Source organism: Notolabrus celidotus, chromosome 7 (assembly GCF_009762535.1).
Source record: "Notolabrus celidotus isolate fNotCel1 chromosome 7, fNotCel1.pri, whole genome shotgun sequence".
Taxonomy (NCBI): Eukaryota; Metazoa; Chordata; class Actinopteri; order Labriformes; family Labridae; genus Notolabrus; species Notolabrus celidotus.
Window position 1 is genome coordinate 28,556,652 of NC_048278.1, and position 16,707 is coordinate 28,573,358.

The following is a 16,707-nucleotide window of genomic DNA, read 5'->3' on the forward strand; positions in this document are numbered from 1 at the left end:
TAACCGCCTCCACACTTCTAGGAAGGCTTACTTATGACAACAAGATTTAGGAACCAAGCTTCAAGTATTTGCCTCCATTCAGCCGTAAGAACATTCCTCCAAGTGTGGTCAATTTCTGCTGAAAACCATGCTTTGCTGCTTTTATGTGTCAGTTTCTCTGCCATCTTTCATTTTGTGTTGATTTTAGCGCCCCTTGTGGACAAAGTGCTACCTCCTCCTCTCTTATCTCTTACCTTGACCTGTACATGTGTAAAAAAAACTCTACACTGCTTTCTCTTGATAGTCAAAGACAGAGGGTCTTTGCTGTGGAAACTGTAAATAATAGCTGTTAGAGCAGTCCCCTCTTCAGACACCTACTCGACCTGACTGATTCCAGCAGTGTTAAAGTCAACTCATCAAACCCTGAGTCAGAGTCAAGTCTTGAATCCTCAGTGTTCAAGTCCAAGTGGAGTTTGGATCACTAAAGAAGAATCCATGTCAAGTCCCCATCACCTGAGTCAGAGTCCGAGCTGAGTCCTCATCATTGATAGCATTTTTAATATTTTAGGATGACAGCTGCCAACCCTCGACTGACAGTGTAAGATCTTTGAGATTCTTACTGATCCTGTCAGCATGTCCCGATGTATAACATCCCTGAGGTTACAGCGTTGTGCATCATGTGTAAATGTGCATCCCACCTCTCTTAAAGGGGCGATGCACTAATGGATTTTACTTTGATGGGATCACAGAAGGTGCCTTATAAACTCAAAAATACCAACAAACAAACCTGTATTTATCAGATCATTAACTGACTGAACATTTTGGACCCAGTGCTTCACTCACTTTGGTGGCTAACACTGCTGTTAGCTTGCTAATAGTAACCTAACAACAGCAACAGCAGTCCAAGTAGCTGATTTGAGCATCTCACATTTCTTGGTGCATCGTGAACAGATGTCTGTTAAAGCTTGAGCTTGTCCATGTCTTCTCCTTGATGATTCTTATACACATTGAACATTTTGCACATCTCTTGCTTGCATTTTCTGTGAAATATTTGAATGCAAAACTCCAGATTTGTGGCGCCTTTTTAGGCATCCTGGTAGAAACAGTTGCCAAATAAGATTAATAAGATGACACATGAATTAGTCCTCCATCCTTTCCATCTTCTGAGTCCAAATGCAGTCAATGCTGCAAACCTATCCAAGTCTGAGTGGTAAGGACTTAAGTCAAACTGAAGTTCACGTCCTGGACTCTAGTACTACAGTGCTGGTTTACATGCATTAATAGTAACTCCATAGTAATACTACATCTTCTCATCTGGTCTCTGTAGCTTTTGTAGCTCATAAAGAGGAATCAGCAATAGCAATCCCACACTTCCTCACAGAAGCTTTAAATTGTTCATTTATATTTTTAATTCTTTGCTGCTTTCTGTAGAACTGTGTTTGCAGCAAAAGAAACAAATCAAAAATCAAAAATCAAATGGGCCATTAGTGGCATAACAAATTAAAAATGTATGTAGTGAAGCTTAGATTTCAGAAACAAAGAGAATTTTCCTTTTTCATTTTGAGATGTAATACAGAGACTAAGTCCAAACAAGACAACATGCTGTGTTTGGTGTCATGATTAATTTAAGTACATCCACTTCATCTGTGCTCCACAACTGATCACAAGTCCACCTGCAATCTTTTTCAAACACACATCATGTAATATGTACATGAAAATCTGTATGTCTCACACGTATAATGTACGATTAATGAAGCTGCTGATGAGGAAAACCTTTGGAAAAAAAGAAAAGAAAAAAGCAACCACCGCTGAAATGCTTCCAGTTAGAATTTGCTGGAGGCGTGACGGAGCTGTGGTGCAACTGGAGTGTGATGCGGTTTCATTGAGCGGACAGTGAGGATTAGTGAGATCTGGCGCTGATGTTGAGCGATAAGTTCATCCCAAAGGTGTTAGGTTGGGTTGAAATCAAGGCTCAGAGCAGGCTAGACAATTTTTTTTCCACAACAAGCAGGAAGTCAACTTATTCATTGATCCTGCTTCTGCTGCTGGACACTTTAAAAAGTCTTCCTCAAACTGTTCTATTTATTATTCTACTCTAAGGTGACATCCTTATTTGAACTGAGGACAATATGTGTCCTCATTGTTTTGGCAAATGGGCTGCACTTATATAACGCCTTTTTATTCTTCTGACCGCTCAGCGCGCTTCATTCTATACGTCAACCTTCACCCCTTCACACACTAATGACTCTCCAAGCAGGACTCATCATCAGCTAATTACCTCACACCTCAAAGGATATTCCTGCTATGTGACTATCCGCTCTACCTCCTGAGCTACATCTGCCCTGTACATCATGATATATGTATGTAACATTATACACACATAATAAAACTCTCCCTACATACATACTGTATGAATACATGCATAATTTTTGCTCACATATGCTCACATATACACTGATGCACACACACTGTAGCGCTCATTTGTGTGTCCCTCTGTCCTTCCGCTCTGCATTGTAATTTCTAGTAGTGCTTTCCTCTTCGTCAGTTAACTGTCTGGCAGCAGAGAGCGAGGTTTTCTGCCCAAAGACACCTTGAGGTGCTGTGAAGTGTGTGTGTATGTGATGGATAGGACTGAACTCCTGAGGTGGCACTTTTAGTCTGCACACACACATATGCACACTCTCACACAGAGGAGTGCGTCCACTTGGCACGCTCTTCATCAGTGACTTCATAGCTGGTATCATATTTTTTCTCTCAGAAGCATTTTAATGACCGTGTCTGTGCGTGCGTGCGTGCGTGCGTGTGTGTGTGTGTGTGTGTGTGTGTGTGTGTGTGTGTGTGTGTGTTTGTGTGTGTGTGTGTGTGACGCAGGGGCCCAGGAGAAGCCGTACTACGCCGACTACTCCCCGCTGCGTCGATCCATCCACACTGTGTGCACCAGCAGCTACCTGGATCTCTTCATCACCATCATCATCTTCACAAACCTCCTCACCATGAGCATGGAGCACTACAACCAGCCTCAGGTAACCATGGCAACACCTTCCTCCACCTGCCCTAGAACCATAGTAATGAAGCTGAGTGTGGCGGTACAGTACAGCCACAGCGGGCCCTTTTGAAGTGTGTGAGTCTCTTTTGTCTGTGCCCCGCAGTATCTGAACGAGATTCTGAAGTACTGCAATTACGTCTTCACTGTGGTTTTTGTCATCGAGGCCATTCTCAAACTCATCGCTTTTGGCCTGCGCCGCTTCTTTAAAGAGAGGTATTCAAGGTCCCTTCTAAATACAAAGACACTTTTAAACATCCCGGGAGAAGCTGAAATTGTTTGTGCCTTTGTTTAGATGGAACCAGCTGGACCTCGCCATTGTGCTGATGTCCATTATGGGAATCACATTGGAGGAAATAGACCTGAATGCCTCCCTGCCCATCAACCCCACCATTATTCGCATCATGAGAGTCCTAAGAATAACAAGAGGTACACACACAAACACTCCAACACAATGACACACACTTGCAGGATGCTATGTGGATGTTAAGAGCTGACACACTGTGATGTTTCAGTGCTGAAGCTGTTGAAGATGGCTACAGGAATGAGAGCTCTGCTGGACACAGTCATGCAAGCTCTGCCTCAGGTAAGAGGCAGCACTCATGCTGTAAAATATAAGATGTTTCTGTTACTGCCAGCCTGGTTTCCAGATCTGAAGGACTGCAGACAGCTTGTTTTATCTTGCGATTTATCAGGGCTGGCACTGGCTTCCCCCCCAGATGATTTACTAACATCACTGAACCCCCCCCAAAAGGACTGCACAGTGTTAAACCAGTGTCACCATATAAAACATCCTATTATTAGCTCAAGGCTGATTGCTGGTCTTTTAATTTTGCAGAGTGGCTTTGGCGCCATTGTTTTGCTATTGGGTCTGTGTGGAGATAAAATATGAGGCAGAAAGTCCAGTCTGAAAGCTTATCATGCATAAAGACTCCACACAGCAGTTTATTCTCCTTTGAGGCAGGATTGTAAAACTCTGTCAACTTATCACTGCAGCAGTATTTTTTTCCTGTTCTTTTTTAATGCTCGCAAAGTGAGGAGGAAAATTAACACAATACTGAAAGCTACACACAAACAAATATTCTGCCTGGCATGGACACAGTCACACACCTGATTGGCAGAAGCTGAGCAGTTCTGGATGTCTGTGTTTTTGTTAATGGCAAAAGGCCTGGAAAACATTTATCATTGTCCTCGGAGGATGAATTGTGAAGTCTTCTGTGATCTTTTTTACCTTCACTGTCATCAACAGGGCAACATGTTTAGTTTATTATCAGATATCTGAAAAGTTAGCATTACTATTATGACCAGTATCCTCAGCTGTACTGTGTGTTAGTGCTCACTGAGTTCCTATAAACAGACATGTGGTAGAGAAGGAAACGTCAGCGTTGTTGTGCTCACATGCATACAGCTGTTTTCTCTTGAAGGTGGCACTGTTGTTTGGGTAACAGTGGTCATTAAAGCTCCTGTGTGGACATTTTCTCTGGTCATGAAACAGACTGAAATTAATACTGATGTCTCTTTGTGGTCAAACATTGCAAACAAGATCATCAACAAGAAGAGTGACCATCTCTATATAGTTATTTTTCATGTCTTAAACCACTGGTGGGGGGTAGGTGTCCGACCAAGTGATTAACTGCATTCTGCTGATACAGCCTTTCTTCACCTTCCACAGCAGGATGAGATTTTTTAGAGAAATACTAGTTGCACATGAATGGGACAAGCAATGACAGCTTTGCCAAAAATGACACAAACTGAAAGTTCTTGACAGGAGCTTTAATGGCTTTGTGGTAAGTATTTAATTAGTAGGGCTAACGTATTGGAGTGAGGCTGTGTAATTGGAGGGGTCTCCTCACTAAGTGCTTATTTGAAGTGGAAGTTGCCACTCTAAAGTCAACCACTGCCTTGTGTTCTCTAAAGTTTTGTTTGGCATTTCAGCCATCCCCACCTCCTTTTGTTTTCATTTTTGAGCCAAATTTGACCAACTTTGGAAAAGAAGGGGTAAATGCATCGTCAGATCTCTGTTGTGGTTGAGAGATGTCCATAGCAATCTCAATGTGCTTAAGGCTCTGAATTCATACATTACTCCTTGTTTTAATCGTGTGCTATTTTGTCCCTTCTAGTACACTGTAGTTAGGCTGCCGCAGTGTCTTCCTGCTTTCTACTGTCACTGTCAAAATATTGACTGTGCTTTTTAATGGCATACTTCCCCTCAAAAAATTCTAAGAAGGCTCAGTTGAAAGTAATATCATTATGATTCACATATTAATGCACTGGTAAGAATTGCTTTGTATTTTTAAAATGGACTTAAAAACTGTTTTGAAATCCAAAATAATCATATTTTAAGCATTAAATTAACAATTAGATTAATTGAGATTAATTATTGAAGTTCAGGGGTTTATCTTTCATTGAATCATTTAAAAATGTAATCATTGGACAGCATTAGTTCCCATATCTTTTCAAATTATCATAATGGCAACCAATCGCTCCTTAAAAAACTAATTATTAAGGACTCTTTTACAAAAGTTTAACTCAGAAAACCAAGAGGCTACATCTGCTTTATCTGTTTAATCATTGGCTTAATATTGTCGTGTTAACATTTTGAATGTGTTACCATATCAACGTTATTGTTTCACTCGTACACTGTCATGTTTACACCCAAAGTACCCTGAACTGTGGTCCCAGGAACTACTTTCAGGCACTGGAAGGTTCCCTCATCCCGTTGGTGTCTGTATTTTAAAGACCCACAGAATTCAGGCCATTTGGTCCAATGAACACACAAAAACTTTGATGCTGTATAAACTGACGGATAGACAGACAGGTTTCCATATTCCTGCTGGATTTCATCCTCATTAAAAATATTCAAAAGGGCCTTAACTTTGCTGTCAGTCCATCTGTTGTATGCTTTCTTCTGTATCCGCATTGATGTGTTGAAGCACAGTGAACAAAATAAAACATTCTGGGTTGAAGCTGCAAATTTGAAAAATATGTTGCCTGAAAGGAAATAATGGAAAGCAATCCCCCAAAAGTTTCAGTTCCTATGAAAGAAGTACCCCTAAAGGCCGACACTCTTTAGGCCTTAAAATAATGTCAATGAAACGTAATTCAGCCACACATCTTTGTTTTGGAAAGGCTCTGACTCCCTTGAAATGTGTCCCATCTCTGGGGAAAGTTCCTGTGGTGGAAACACATTTTTAAATGTGCGAACACGAATCATTCATATAGGGATTGGGGAATGGGAATGGCGAACCCGGGTGATAGCTCTGGTGCCTGGGAAATTTCCAGGAAAGATCCGCTACCGCTCCTGGGCTCAGTGAACCCACAGGGAATGCCATGAGTAATGAGGACAGTAGAGGAAGAAAGGAGGAGGAGGGAGAATGGTGCTTGGTAAATGAGAACTAACAGGTACTCAGTGCAAGCAGATATTTAAATATTGGAGGTCCTGCTCTTTAACTGCAGCTAAATTTATCCTGTTAAAATTTTCCTCACAGTTTTGAAAGGGTGTTTCTAAGATGGTATCCCTCATAGATCCTATGTAGGTCTACATGCATGTTTTTACAAGCCTCTAAGAATCTATAATGCAGCAAAACACCCCTGAGACCCCTCCACTGCCTTCCCACCCACGAATAATACCAGTTGTCTTTGAAGTGATGGATCATTGCTGGGGATTGAACCCTGGTCTTCGCTGTGCTGCTTTTCCCACTGCACTTCATCTTGAAATTCTTCATACCTCTTAGCATGGGGGAAGGATGCCAAGTCCCTGAAAATTGCTTTATGATTGGAATAAACAGGACAGTTAGTGGTTCCTGAGGACTGGATCCAGGCTGTTCAAGTGCACCTCTGTTTCTCAAACTTGAAATCTAAGATATAATAGAACTTCAAATATCAGGAGGGCTTTTTGTATTTATTGAGATGTTTTAAACATCAATGCAGTAAAGATTAGCAGTCTCTGTCTATAGCCTCTTTCTATCTGTTTGCATGTGTGCGTCTCTCTCAATGTATACTGTACATGTCTTTATTTTTCTGTGTATCATACACTGTATATATCTGTGTGTGCGTGTAACATGTCCGTCTAGGTGGGGAATCTGGGTCTGCTCTTCATGTTGCTGTTCTTCATCTATGCAGCTCTGGGAGTTGAGCTCTTTGGAAAACTGGGTTAGTGTGTGTGTGCTAGACATGCATGCATGTGCGTGCGTGCGTGCGTGCGTGCGTGCGTGTGTGTGTGTGTGTGTGTGTGTGTGTGTGTGTGTGTGTGTGTGTTTGTGGGTGTGAAAATGAGAAAGCATGTGAGTGTGTGCATGCATAAAAATTGATGTTGATGTGTGTGTATGCCACAGCTGACACTGTTGAGATATTGGAGGATTACGTAACATGCATAAATTGTGTTGTTACTTACATTAATTATGTCAATTTAGAACCAGTGTTGTAATCAGGGCTGTAATCTGCACACAATCCCCCCAAACCCCCCCCCTCATCTTCTTCTCTCACACTTACTGTCTTTTACACTCTTCTCCTTTCTCTTCATCCTCTTTCAGAGTGTTCAGAAGAAAACCCGTGTGAGGGTCTTAGTCGCCACGCTACCTTTGACAACTTCGGCATGGCTTTCCTCACACTCTTCAGGGTGTCTACCGGGGACAACTGGAATGGGATTATGAAGGTTATTTTTCCTTTCTCTCCTTGCTCTGTGGGAGTTTTAAAAAGAAGATGGATGGAGGAGGAAGCTTGTATTTGTGTTATTGCATATGTGTGTGTCTGGCAGCGTCGGTTATGAGACAGGCGTAGCATTAAGCAGAGAGAATATCACTGTTTTTATGACGGACTAAAAGCTGCTGACATTAGAGGGTTAGGAAAGTGTATTACTCTTCTGTGACAGAGTGGAAGTCTGTTCACACTCAGAGCAACATCTCCCCCTGTTGGAGAAGAGAGGAAGTGCAGCATAGTGCAATAAAAGATCACCTTAAACACCTTTATCTATTATCTTCGTCCCTCTGTAATCTTAATCCTCTTTCTTTACCTTTGTTGTCCAGGACACGTTACGAGAGTGTCGCCCGCAGGACCGCCACTGCCTCACCTACCTGCCCCTGATCTCCCCCGTTTACTTCGTCACCTTCGTCCTCACGGCTCAGTTCGTCCTCGTCAACGTGGTCGTGGCCGTCCTCATGAAGCACCTGGAGGACAGCAACAAGGAGGCACAGCTGGAGGAGATGGAGGAGAGGGAGGAGAAGAGGGAGAGAGAGGAGAGGAAGGAAAGGGAGGAAAGGGAGGAAAGGGAGCAGGCCAACCGACGTCAGAGCATGGCGTCCATGGGCGGAGACCTGCAGGGCCCGAGTGCTGACACACCTGCTCAGGTAACAGATGGAACGTGTGTTCACGTTTCTGCGTGTGTGGGAGGAAGCAGGAGTCGAGGTGACAAAAACTATGACAGTAATGATGATTCCATACGGCAGGTGCAGGTAGAGGATGAGGAGTGTTCCCATGGAAACCTGCAGAGCATGGGACGCATGCTGTCTCTCCCCAGCGACAGCTACGTTCAGCCACTCAGATGCTCCCCTTATCCTCCCATTGGCCAGGAGTCCTACTCGGTATACAGCTACTCAGGTAGTTTGGCTGTTTTTTTTTCTTTCCTTTATAACCGATTAAATTAAAGAACAGTTTTCACCCTGCTGTAACCACCAACTGATGCTGTAAAGATTATTGCTTCCTGAAATAGCAGAGAAGCCGGTTAAAGTGTGATGAGGTACGACTGGAGGCAGTGTCATTATAGACCTCAAAGAGGGAGATATTTTTTAATGTTGGTGACAATTTGGTAGGATTAGTTTACGCCTGTGGAGCATATATGTTTTCTCTCCAGTGCTGCTGCTTCTATCCAACCCTCAGTATTTCTAATTTTGACATCACACTGGGGGGCATTTTAACACAGTCTAGTTAAAATTGCAAATCCATTAAGTGCAAAAAGTCAAACTCTGAGTTAGACGTGCACTCGGGTTCATGGGCGTTATTTATCCTTGTGTCTTTTGCAATCAATTTAAAACATTCGTGTTCCATCCCGACTTGTGAAAAAAGACCTCCAGCCCAATCCCTTGTTGTGTCTTTTTTTGTGTTTGTTCTCAGGAGGAGAGAGGTTGGTCTTTAGGATATGGGATGATTTGATTACCATTCTTTTCTTCGATGCCATCGTCTTCTAGCTCCTACGTCGTTATTTCATTGGCACAATCTGGCCTTCACTTTTTGTTCTTCAGTCATCAGTCCACACTGTTATAAAAAAGACCAGGCGGCTGCAACCAGCCCCCAGCCACCAGAGCAGGCAAAAGAGGACAGAGATGGATTAAAAAAGAAAACAGAAACAATGGAGCGACCCCTGCGAGCTAGCTCAGGCAGGCAACTTGTGTTGCACTGATTTCACACTTGACATGCATCACCTCACAAACACCCGACAGACGTGCCCTCCCAATTTGGCGGTCTACTTAAGCTGCAACATATCCAGTCTGCTCTCTGCTCTGTCACTGCTCTCTGCTCTGTCACTGCCACCGCTGCCCTGCACTGATGCTGTGCTCATACTAGCACCTCCAACTACCCCAGCATCCACCTGCAGGCTCCAGCTTAGAGTGTTCAAGATATTATGTCATCACTCCTCTGATTTCTGCATGTAAAACAAACCTATGAGGAAAGATGAGGTTGGTGACAAGACGCCAAAAACAGAAGTCGGGTTGTTCGACTTTTATGTTGAAAATAAAAAAACAGTGTTAGGTGGTAGAACAACTGCACATTGATTTATACCAACCAACCTTTAGTTATTAAATTCCTACCCCACCCACTCCATTCACTTTTGTTCCTGTTCTTTCTGCACAATTTGAAGTGAAATTACCTTCCAACCCCCTGTAATCCCACAGAGCCTAGGCCCATTCATAACAACTGACTTTCTATTATAAAATGCCACCAATACAGACTTTCATACATTTTAAAAATGAGTAGATTCTCCCTTAAACAGCAGGGCACTTTAGCTTCGGTCAAACATTACTCAAACAGCTTAACAGGGGGGAATATCTGGGTTCTATTTTCAGCTGCAGATGGATACACATTTAATGCACCAGTGATTTTACATTTTACAGTGCAGGACTGTGTATGTGGTACTGTCTCAAAAAATATACCACAGTGTGATTAGACCTGACTTTAGTGTCATTGCACAAGTGCAAGATCTGGACAATGAAGTGCAGTTCAGCATTTAACAAGAAGTGCAAATGAGCTTTAATGTGCTGAGTGAAGTGCAACACTTCTGAAGCTGTCAGCTTGTACATCACAATGACTGGCTGAGGCGTTTTCAGTGTTGTTTGAACAAAAATGGATCATCCATTACAAACAATGAGTTTTACCAGGCTTTACAAACACAGTTTAAACTTGTTAGTTCTTCTTAAAAGTTCTTCAAGATGAAACTCATAGGCTGTGTTATCATCCTAAGTATATGGGACTTTGAGTCCAAGGAGCTTATTTTTGAGGGATTATAAACTTCCTCCACCCCGTGTTTGTCAGGGTTTACTCTGAGATCTTAAGACCTGGAAAGTGAAGGCAAACTTGTCTGCTGGTATGAGAAGAGTCTTCTCAATCGACCAATCACAAATGTTCAGTGTTGCCAGTACTACCCTCAAAGCCCCTGCACTTTCAGAAATAATTGTTTTTTGAGATTAAATACAGTCCTTGATACTATCATATTTTATTTTGACATTTTATTCACCAAGTGGAAAGGCTTTGAGTACCTTCTTAAATTTCTTGGTTCCTGGGCAAAGTTTCTGTGGTAGAAACATGCCTAAAAACTCCAAGAACCTGGCTTCTGCTTATCAGAAAATGACTGTCATATTCCACATTCCTGCAGGCTCCATGTCGTCTCTGGGCTCCAGTGGAGCCGGCTCTCTGCTGCAGGTTCCTGGAGCTCTGCCGGTCATCAGCCATGCCTCACTGGGGTGCGGACGAAGCAGCAGGCCAAAGATCTTTCTCAGCACGTCTCAGAGCATCGACAGACACTCTTCATTCAGGCTGAGTCCAACCAACAGCATGGACGGATACAGGTTTAGCCCGGCTCACCGAATAAACAGGCACAGACTCAACTCAGCTCACAGTATTGATGGATACAGGTTCAGCCCAGCTCACCGGATTAACAGACACAGACTGAGCTCCACTCGCAGCATGGACGGATACAGGCTGCATCCAGACCACGGCACAGAAAGACCTACACTCATGTCCAGCCACAGCATAGACAGACAGTCCTCGCTCAGGCTGAGTCCCACACACAGTGCCAGCAGACGTGCTTCTCAGTGGCTCAGTCCTGAAGACAGTTTGGACAGAAACATGCTGAGTCCGTCTTACGTTCCTGAACGTTCAGCCCTGAGGAGACCGTCGTCCTTCCGCACTGCGAGCAGACAGCTACGGAGACAGGTTTGTTGTTGTCGTATTTCTTCTCCTGTCCTAACTCCTGTACTCTAACAAACTATTATTTATTTTATTATCTATCATCCTGCCAGGATTATTTAAATAGTTATTAAGTCTATGAGGAAATGTGGAAATAATTCATCACAGACTTGACTTCAAATATTTATTTTGTCCACTCAATAGACCCAAATCCAAAGACTCTTAATTACCTCTAGATAAAAAGGAGACGCAGCAGATCAGTACTTTTAAGGAGCTGGATGGAGCAAGCGTTGACATTTCTGTTTCAAAAACAACACATTTATTATTCAAAGTTCCTGTGAGGAGATTTTAGGTGGTTACGAAACACACTGACATTAATATTGATCACTCTGTGAACTCTGCCACAGGGAAGATCTCGTTTCTTAAATCAGCAAAGAGACTGTTTTGTCCACAGGGGGCGCCAAAGCAAACTTACATTTTCTTTCAGTCAACTTCCTCAATAAGGGAGTTATTGTAATGGTTGCTGCAGAGATGTTTTTGTATGTTTCATTAGCTCTATAAGTAAAGATTCTCTTTTTTTTAAATACTGCAATTTCTCCTTTCATTAGCTTCTGTTATGTCTATATAGTTTAGAAACCTTTGAGCAGACTCTTGAGTATGCTAGGTTTGTGTAATCCATCACACGATCACAGTGTAGTCTTGAATTTAAAGGTGAACTGTATCAACATTGGGGTTCTGGTTTAGCTCAGTGGTTAAATCATGTGCCTCATGAACAGATGAAGAGGTTGTCTTCATAAGAGGGCAGCCCGTTCATACACAAAAGCAAGCAGCCCAAAGTGCTTCACAACAACAGAAAATGAATAAAAATACATGGACAGAAACAGTTAAAATAATAAAAAATAATTTAAAATAATTTTAATAAAATAATTAAAATGATGAAAATCATTAGATTAAAACAGTTTAATACATAAAAGTCAGAAAAACATATTAAAACCAGTCAAATTTGAATAAAACAAAAAAAAATGCCAGATTGAAAAGGTAGGTCTTAAGTTTCCTTTAAAAAAAACAGAGAGAGCTTACTGAGTTTTGGTGCAAAAAAACCCAGAAAGCTCTCTCTCCGGTGCTTCTGTGGGACACATGAGAGACATTTAGAAGGGATGCATCCCAGGACCTCAGTGACCTGACTGGAGCATAAAATGAAAGAAAATCCACCCGCAGATCTTTGCCACATGTCATACACCACTGTGTTTTCCCTGATTCCTTCTCCATCTGCTGCCCTGTCCTCCACAATAAAGCCCAGAAATAATATTTTAGAAAAAGGACTGTGTCAATATGTGATGATGGCTTAGTTTTAAGAAGAATTATGAGCTTTAATGTTCAGTGTGAACAATAGTCTACCAAATTATGTTCATAGTCATGAAATCTTTTTCAAATGTATCAAAGCCCAGTATGTGAGTCAGTTCTATAAATCAGTTTATGTTTGTTAAGTGCCAATTCATAATTTTGTTTTACCTCAAGACACTTTACATAAAGAGAAAGTCTAGACTGTACTCTTTGCTATATTCATTACAGAGACCCAACATCTTGAGCAAACACTCAACCCAGTGATGAGAGTAGCATAACAGCAAACTTGGCACAATCTCTCTCATCAAAAGAGTGAGAACCCTTTTCATACTGCCGGTGAAAGGCATGATATTTACATCCCTGTAATGCCTCGTCTCCAACATCCTTGTCACAGAGGCGTGATGGTGGAACACAGTCGTCCCACTGCTGTGCCAGCATCAGAGGTAGTGACAGGAGCATTACAGGGGCGAGACAGGATCAGCGCTGTCTGTGTGCATGCATGTCTGACTGTGTGTGTGCTTGAAGCTCCTGCTGTGTGTTTACCTCTTGTGCTCCCTAACACAATGCAAAATCACATACTGGGACACCAGTATCATGCAGTGGCAAGATCAGTGTAAAAGTGCAGAGGTGTGATGGCAGCAGAGCTTCTTTACAGCGCTGTTGCAGACCTGTAATACAAAAAAGGCTATTGGTTATTTAAATGTTCTCTTCTCCACAATGACTGATGAGCTCTTTTCCTGAAGGTCAGGTGGACTCAGCACAGAGTGAGACCGCAGCAGTCCAAGTTTGAAAAACAAAGAGGCTTTCTTCCAAACTGCAGTGTTTAAATAAATTCCCTTTTTGGTTTTTTATTGTTGCGGCAAGACAGATAAAAGAAGATGCACACATTATATTTAGCTCAGCTTCATGTTGGCTTCCAGATTGCACAAAGAAGATCAGGTCTAGATTTTGTCTCCAGTGTTTCACAGTGTAGTTACTCCAGGAAGACATTGCAGTAGAAAACATTCATAATTCTTCTGTGCTGTTGTTTGTATTTTTCCTAAAGCATTTTGAGCCAAACACAGAATCCCTGTTAAGTTGTGTGTTGGTTCCTGTGTTTGTGTCTGCAGGAGGCGGTGCGCTCGGACTCTGTGGATCAGAGCGGCTCAACTGACGATCTGGCAGAGACTCACCTCACTGTTCCAGCCGTCTCTCCCATACCACCACGCCAGCGATCGTCCAGCGTGCACACACTGAAATACGCACACGCCCAGAGGGTCATCTCATGCCGGAGCCACAGCCGGAGCCACAGCGAAGCCGCTGGGCAGGAACACGTACCAGAGCCGGCCATCTGCGCCTCACAAACAGAGGTGGAGAAGAGGCCCGTCAGCCAGCAGAGTCTCTCCGGTCTGAAGGTGCCCAGCGGTGACTCCAATCTTTCAGCATCACCCGGCACCAGCTTGGACTCTAGCCCCCATTTAGATGCCGCAGACGAGGAAGTGAGCCGTATAAACAATTCTGTTCACTCACATACACACACACAACCTCCTACTAGCTCCTCACACAAAAGCAGACACCTTTCTGCGAGCCCCGGGGAGCACCGGAGCCGCCTCAGCCAATCAGTGTCTCCGGTGTCGGGCAGGAACAGGAAGCAGAGGATGAGCCCGCCGCCAGGAGAGGAGCCTGTTATTATAGCAACCCAGGTGATTGACAGCAGTGTAGAGCTGAGAAGGCGGACTCTGTCGTTTGATGCCACAACCCTCTCTCCTAATCAGCCAGAGGGAAGCTCAGTGGACGACTGAACAGACTCAGAAAAGCAAGAGGGATTACTCTCTGGAGCGGACGAGTATAACAGTGCTGGAGCACGTGAGGTGGCCGGGAGCCGCAATCCAAAACAAGGATACCTGTTACCTTTTTTCAGGCCCAGCCCCTTGCCTCATCTCGTCCAATGACAAGATTTTCACAGGGTGTTTGAGCAGAACTGATTCAGGCTGCGTGTGTATGAGTGTGTATGTGTTCAAAGACCTTGTTGTGAAGTTTGCACACAAGATGCACACAAGAAGACGCTTCCTTTTCTTCTATCATAGTCCTAGCTTTAGTTCAAACACAGTAGCCCCGTCCCCACCTGCAATATTTACTCCAACACTAACCTGCCCCTTTGCTTGATCCTCTCCTCCTGCTCTCTCTGTCATTCTTTTCCTCACTCCTCAAGCCTTGGTCAGAGTACGAAATGCAACTAAACGACAGATGCAGCATGGATTTAGTCACTGTTTGTGTGTTTGTAGACGTGTTGACAGCCTTTTTCTGCAAATTATGATTGTTTTAATTATTTTTAATCCTCAATTTATGTCAGTTAATGTGTTGATGTTTAAAACATCAGCAAGAAAAAAAGTTTCATCATAGTACTTTATTTTGTCCCATGAAGAATCCACAATCCACAGATCTTATATTCTCTATAATATTGGACATATAAAACTACAAACCTTCCTTTAAGAGGCTTGAAGCGTCAAATATTCAGTATTTTTGCTTCGTAATTGATGAGTCAGTCATTAAATAATTGCAGATTCATTTTGTGCTGATTGACTAACCATTCAATCGTTTTTTAAGCTCAACAAATAGCATCTCATTCTGCCGTTTGGGTAAATTAATCTCTTGCTTTGTCAAAGAGGATTACAGTTTTTAAATGAAAATCGCCTTTTTAGTTGTAAAATAAAATACCATGAAAGCTGACAAAGAATTTTATATGTAAATGCTTCATTTGTAACTGCACTTTTAAATACTCAGTCCTCCAAGAATAACAGACAAAGTAGAGACTGGTGCAGCAGCTTGTTTAAAGGTGAAGCAAAATAAGACTCTTCTATTTAACCAAGTTTTTAATTCAACTTAACTAATTACATACTTGTTTAATCTACAGTAAACTGCCACTGGGGTCATCTGGTTTGTAATCACTCTTAAATTCAATCAAACATGAATATCTTTATATATAGATATAAAAAAAAAAAACTCCCACCCCTGAACACATCAAATCTTGACAGTCCGAAAAAATCAATTTGCACTAAGCCTCTGAGATAAAATGTGTAAAACGACCTCGGCTTTTGTAGTTTCTACCTCGCTTTTTTTCCTGACCCCACCAATTCAGATGTTTGTTCTGCTTAGTTTCTCACCCCTCCTCCTCTTCCTCTTCCTCCTCCCCTGTCTCTCCGTCCTAGTATTCTCAGGTTAGAGGTAGTTCAGACGCAGGTGAGTATGATGATGAAGCATGATCAGAGGTCTGCAGAGGTACACTGCCCCCTGCTGTCTGAAGCTGGAGCTGGCTTGTCTCTCTCTCTCTCCGGGGTGAAGCTTAGACTGGTGCAGACGTATGGAAGGGCTTTTTCAGGTGATTTAAAGGTGTGTAAAACTTTGTAGACAAAGGCTAAGATTCTATTTTATTAACACAGCAGCAATGACATGAGAACTACAAAGGTGAATTTATACGTTTTTGAATGTTAATATATCTGCTGATGGATGGATGATAATGAGGGTGTTAGCGCTATAGGATGCTGATTATAATGATGATGATTATAATGGTGACTCTGGATGATGCAAATGTTTATAATATCGTTCCTGCAGATTGAAAGCAGGGAAAGATATGCTCACCTGCCGTAACATGATGATTGGAAAGTGATGGAATAAAACCACTTCCTGTCTGACTTTCATTTGACTCTGCTACCTTGTTTCTAAATGTATTCTTTCTTCACTTGAAAGGAGTTAAAATATGAGCTTTCAGTCCTGCAGCATCCAAAAATAAGCTGACACACAGCTGTTGCCTGCTGCTGCTAATGAATTCAACATAACACGTTCTAATTATGGACTTCCAGCAGATGTTGTTTAATATGCCTAACACATCCTTGGATCTTGTCTTGATACATAATCACATTAGAAAGAGTTTCACACATAGCAAGAAGCAAGGAAGAAATTATTAA

The 16,707-nt window shown here is 42.4% G+C and overlaps 1 pseudogene; it reads left to right on the forward strand.

The window, feature by feature from the left end:
- Positions 1 to 16,440, forward strand: part of LOC117816573 — a 64,479-nt pseudogene extending 48,039 nt beyond the window's left edge.
- Positions 16,441 to 16,707: the final 267 nt, after the last annotated feature.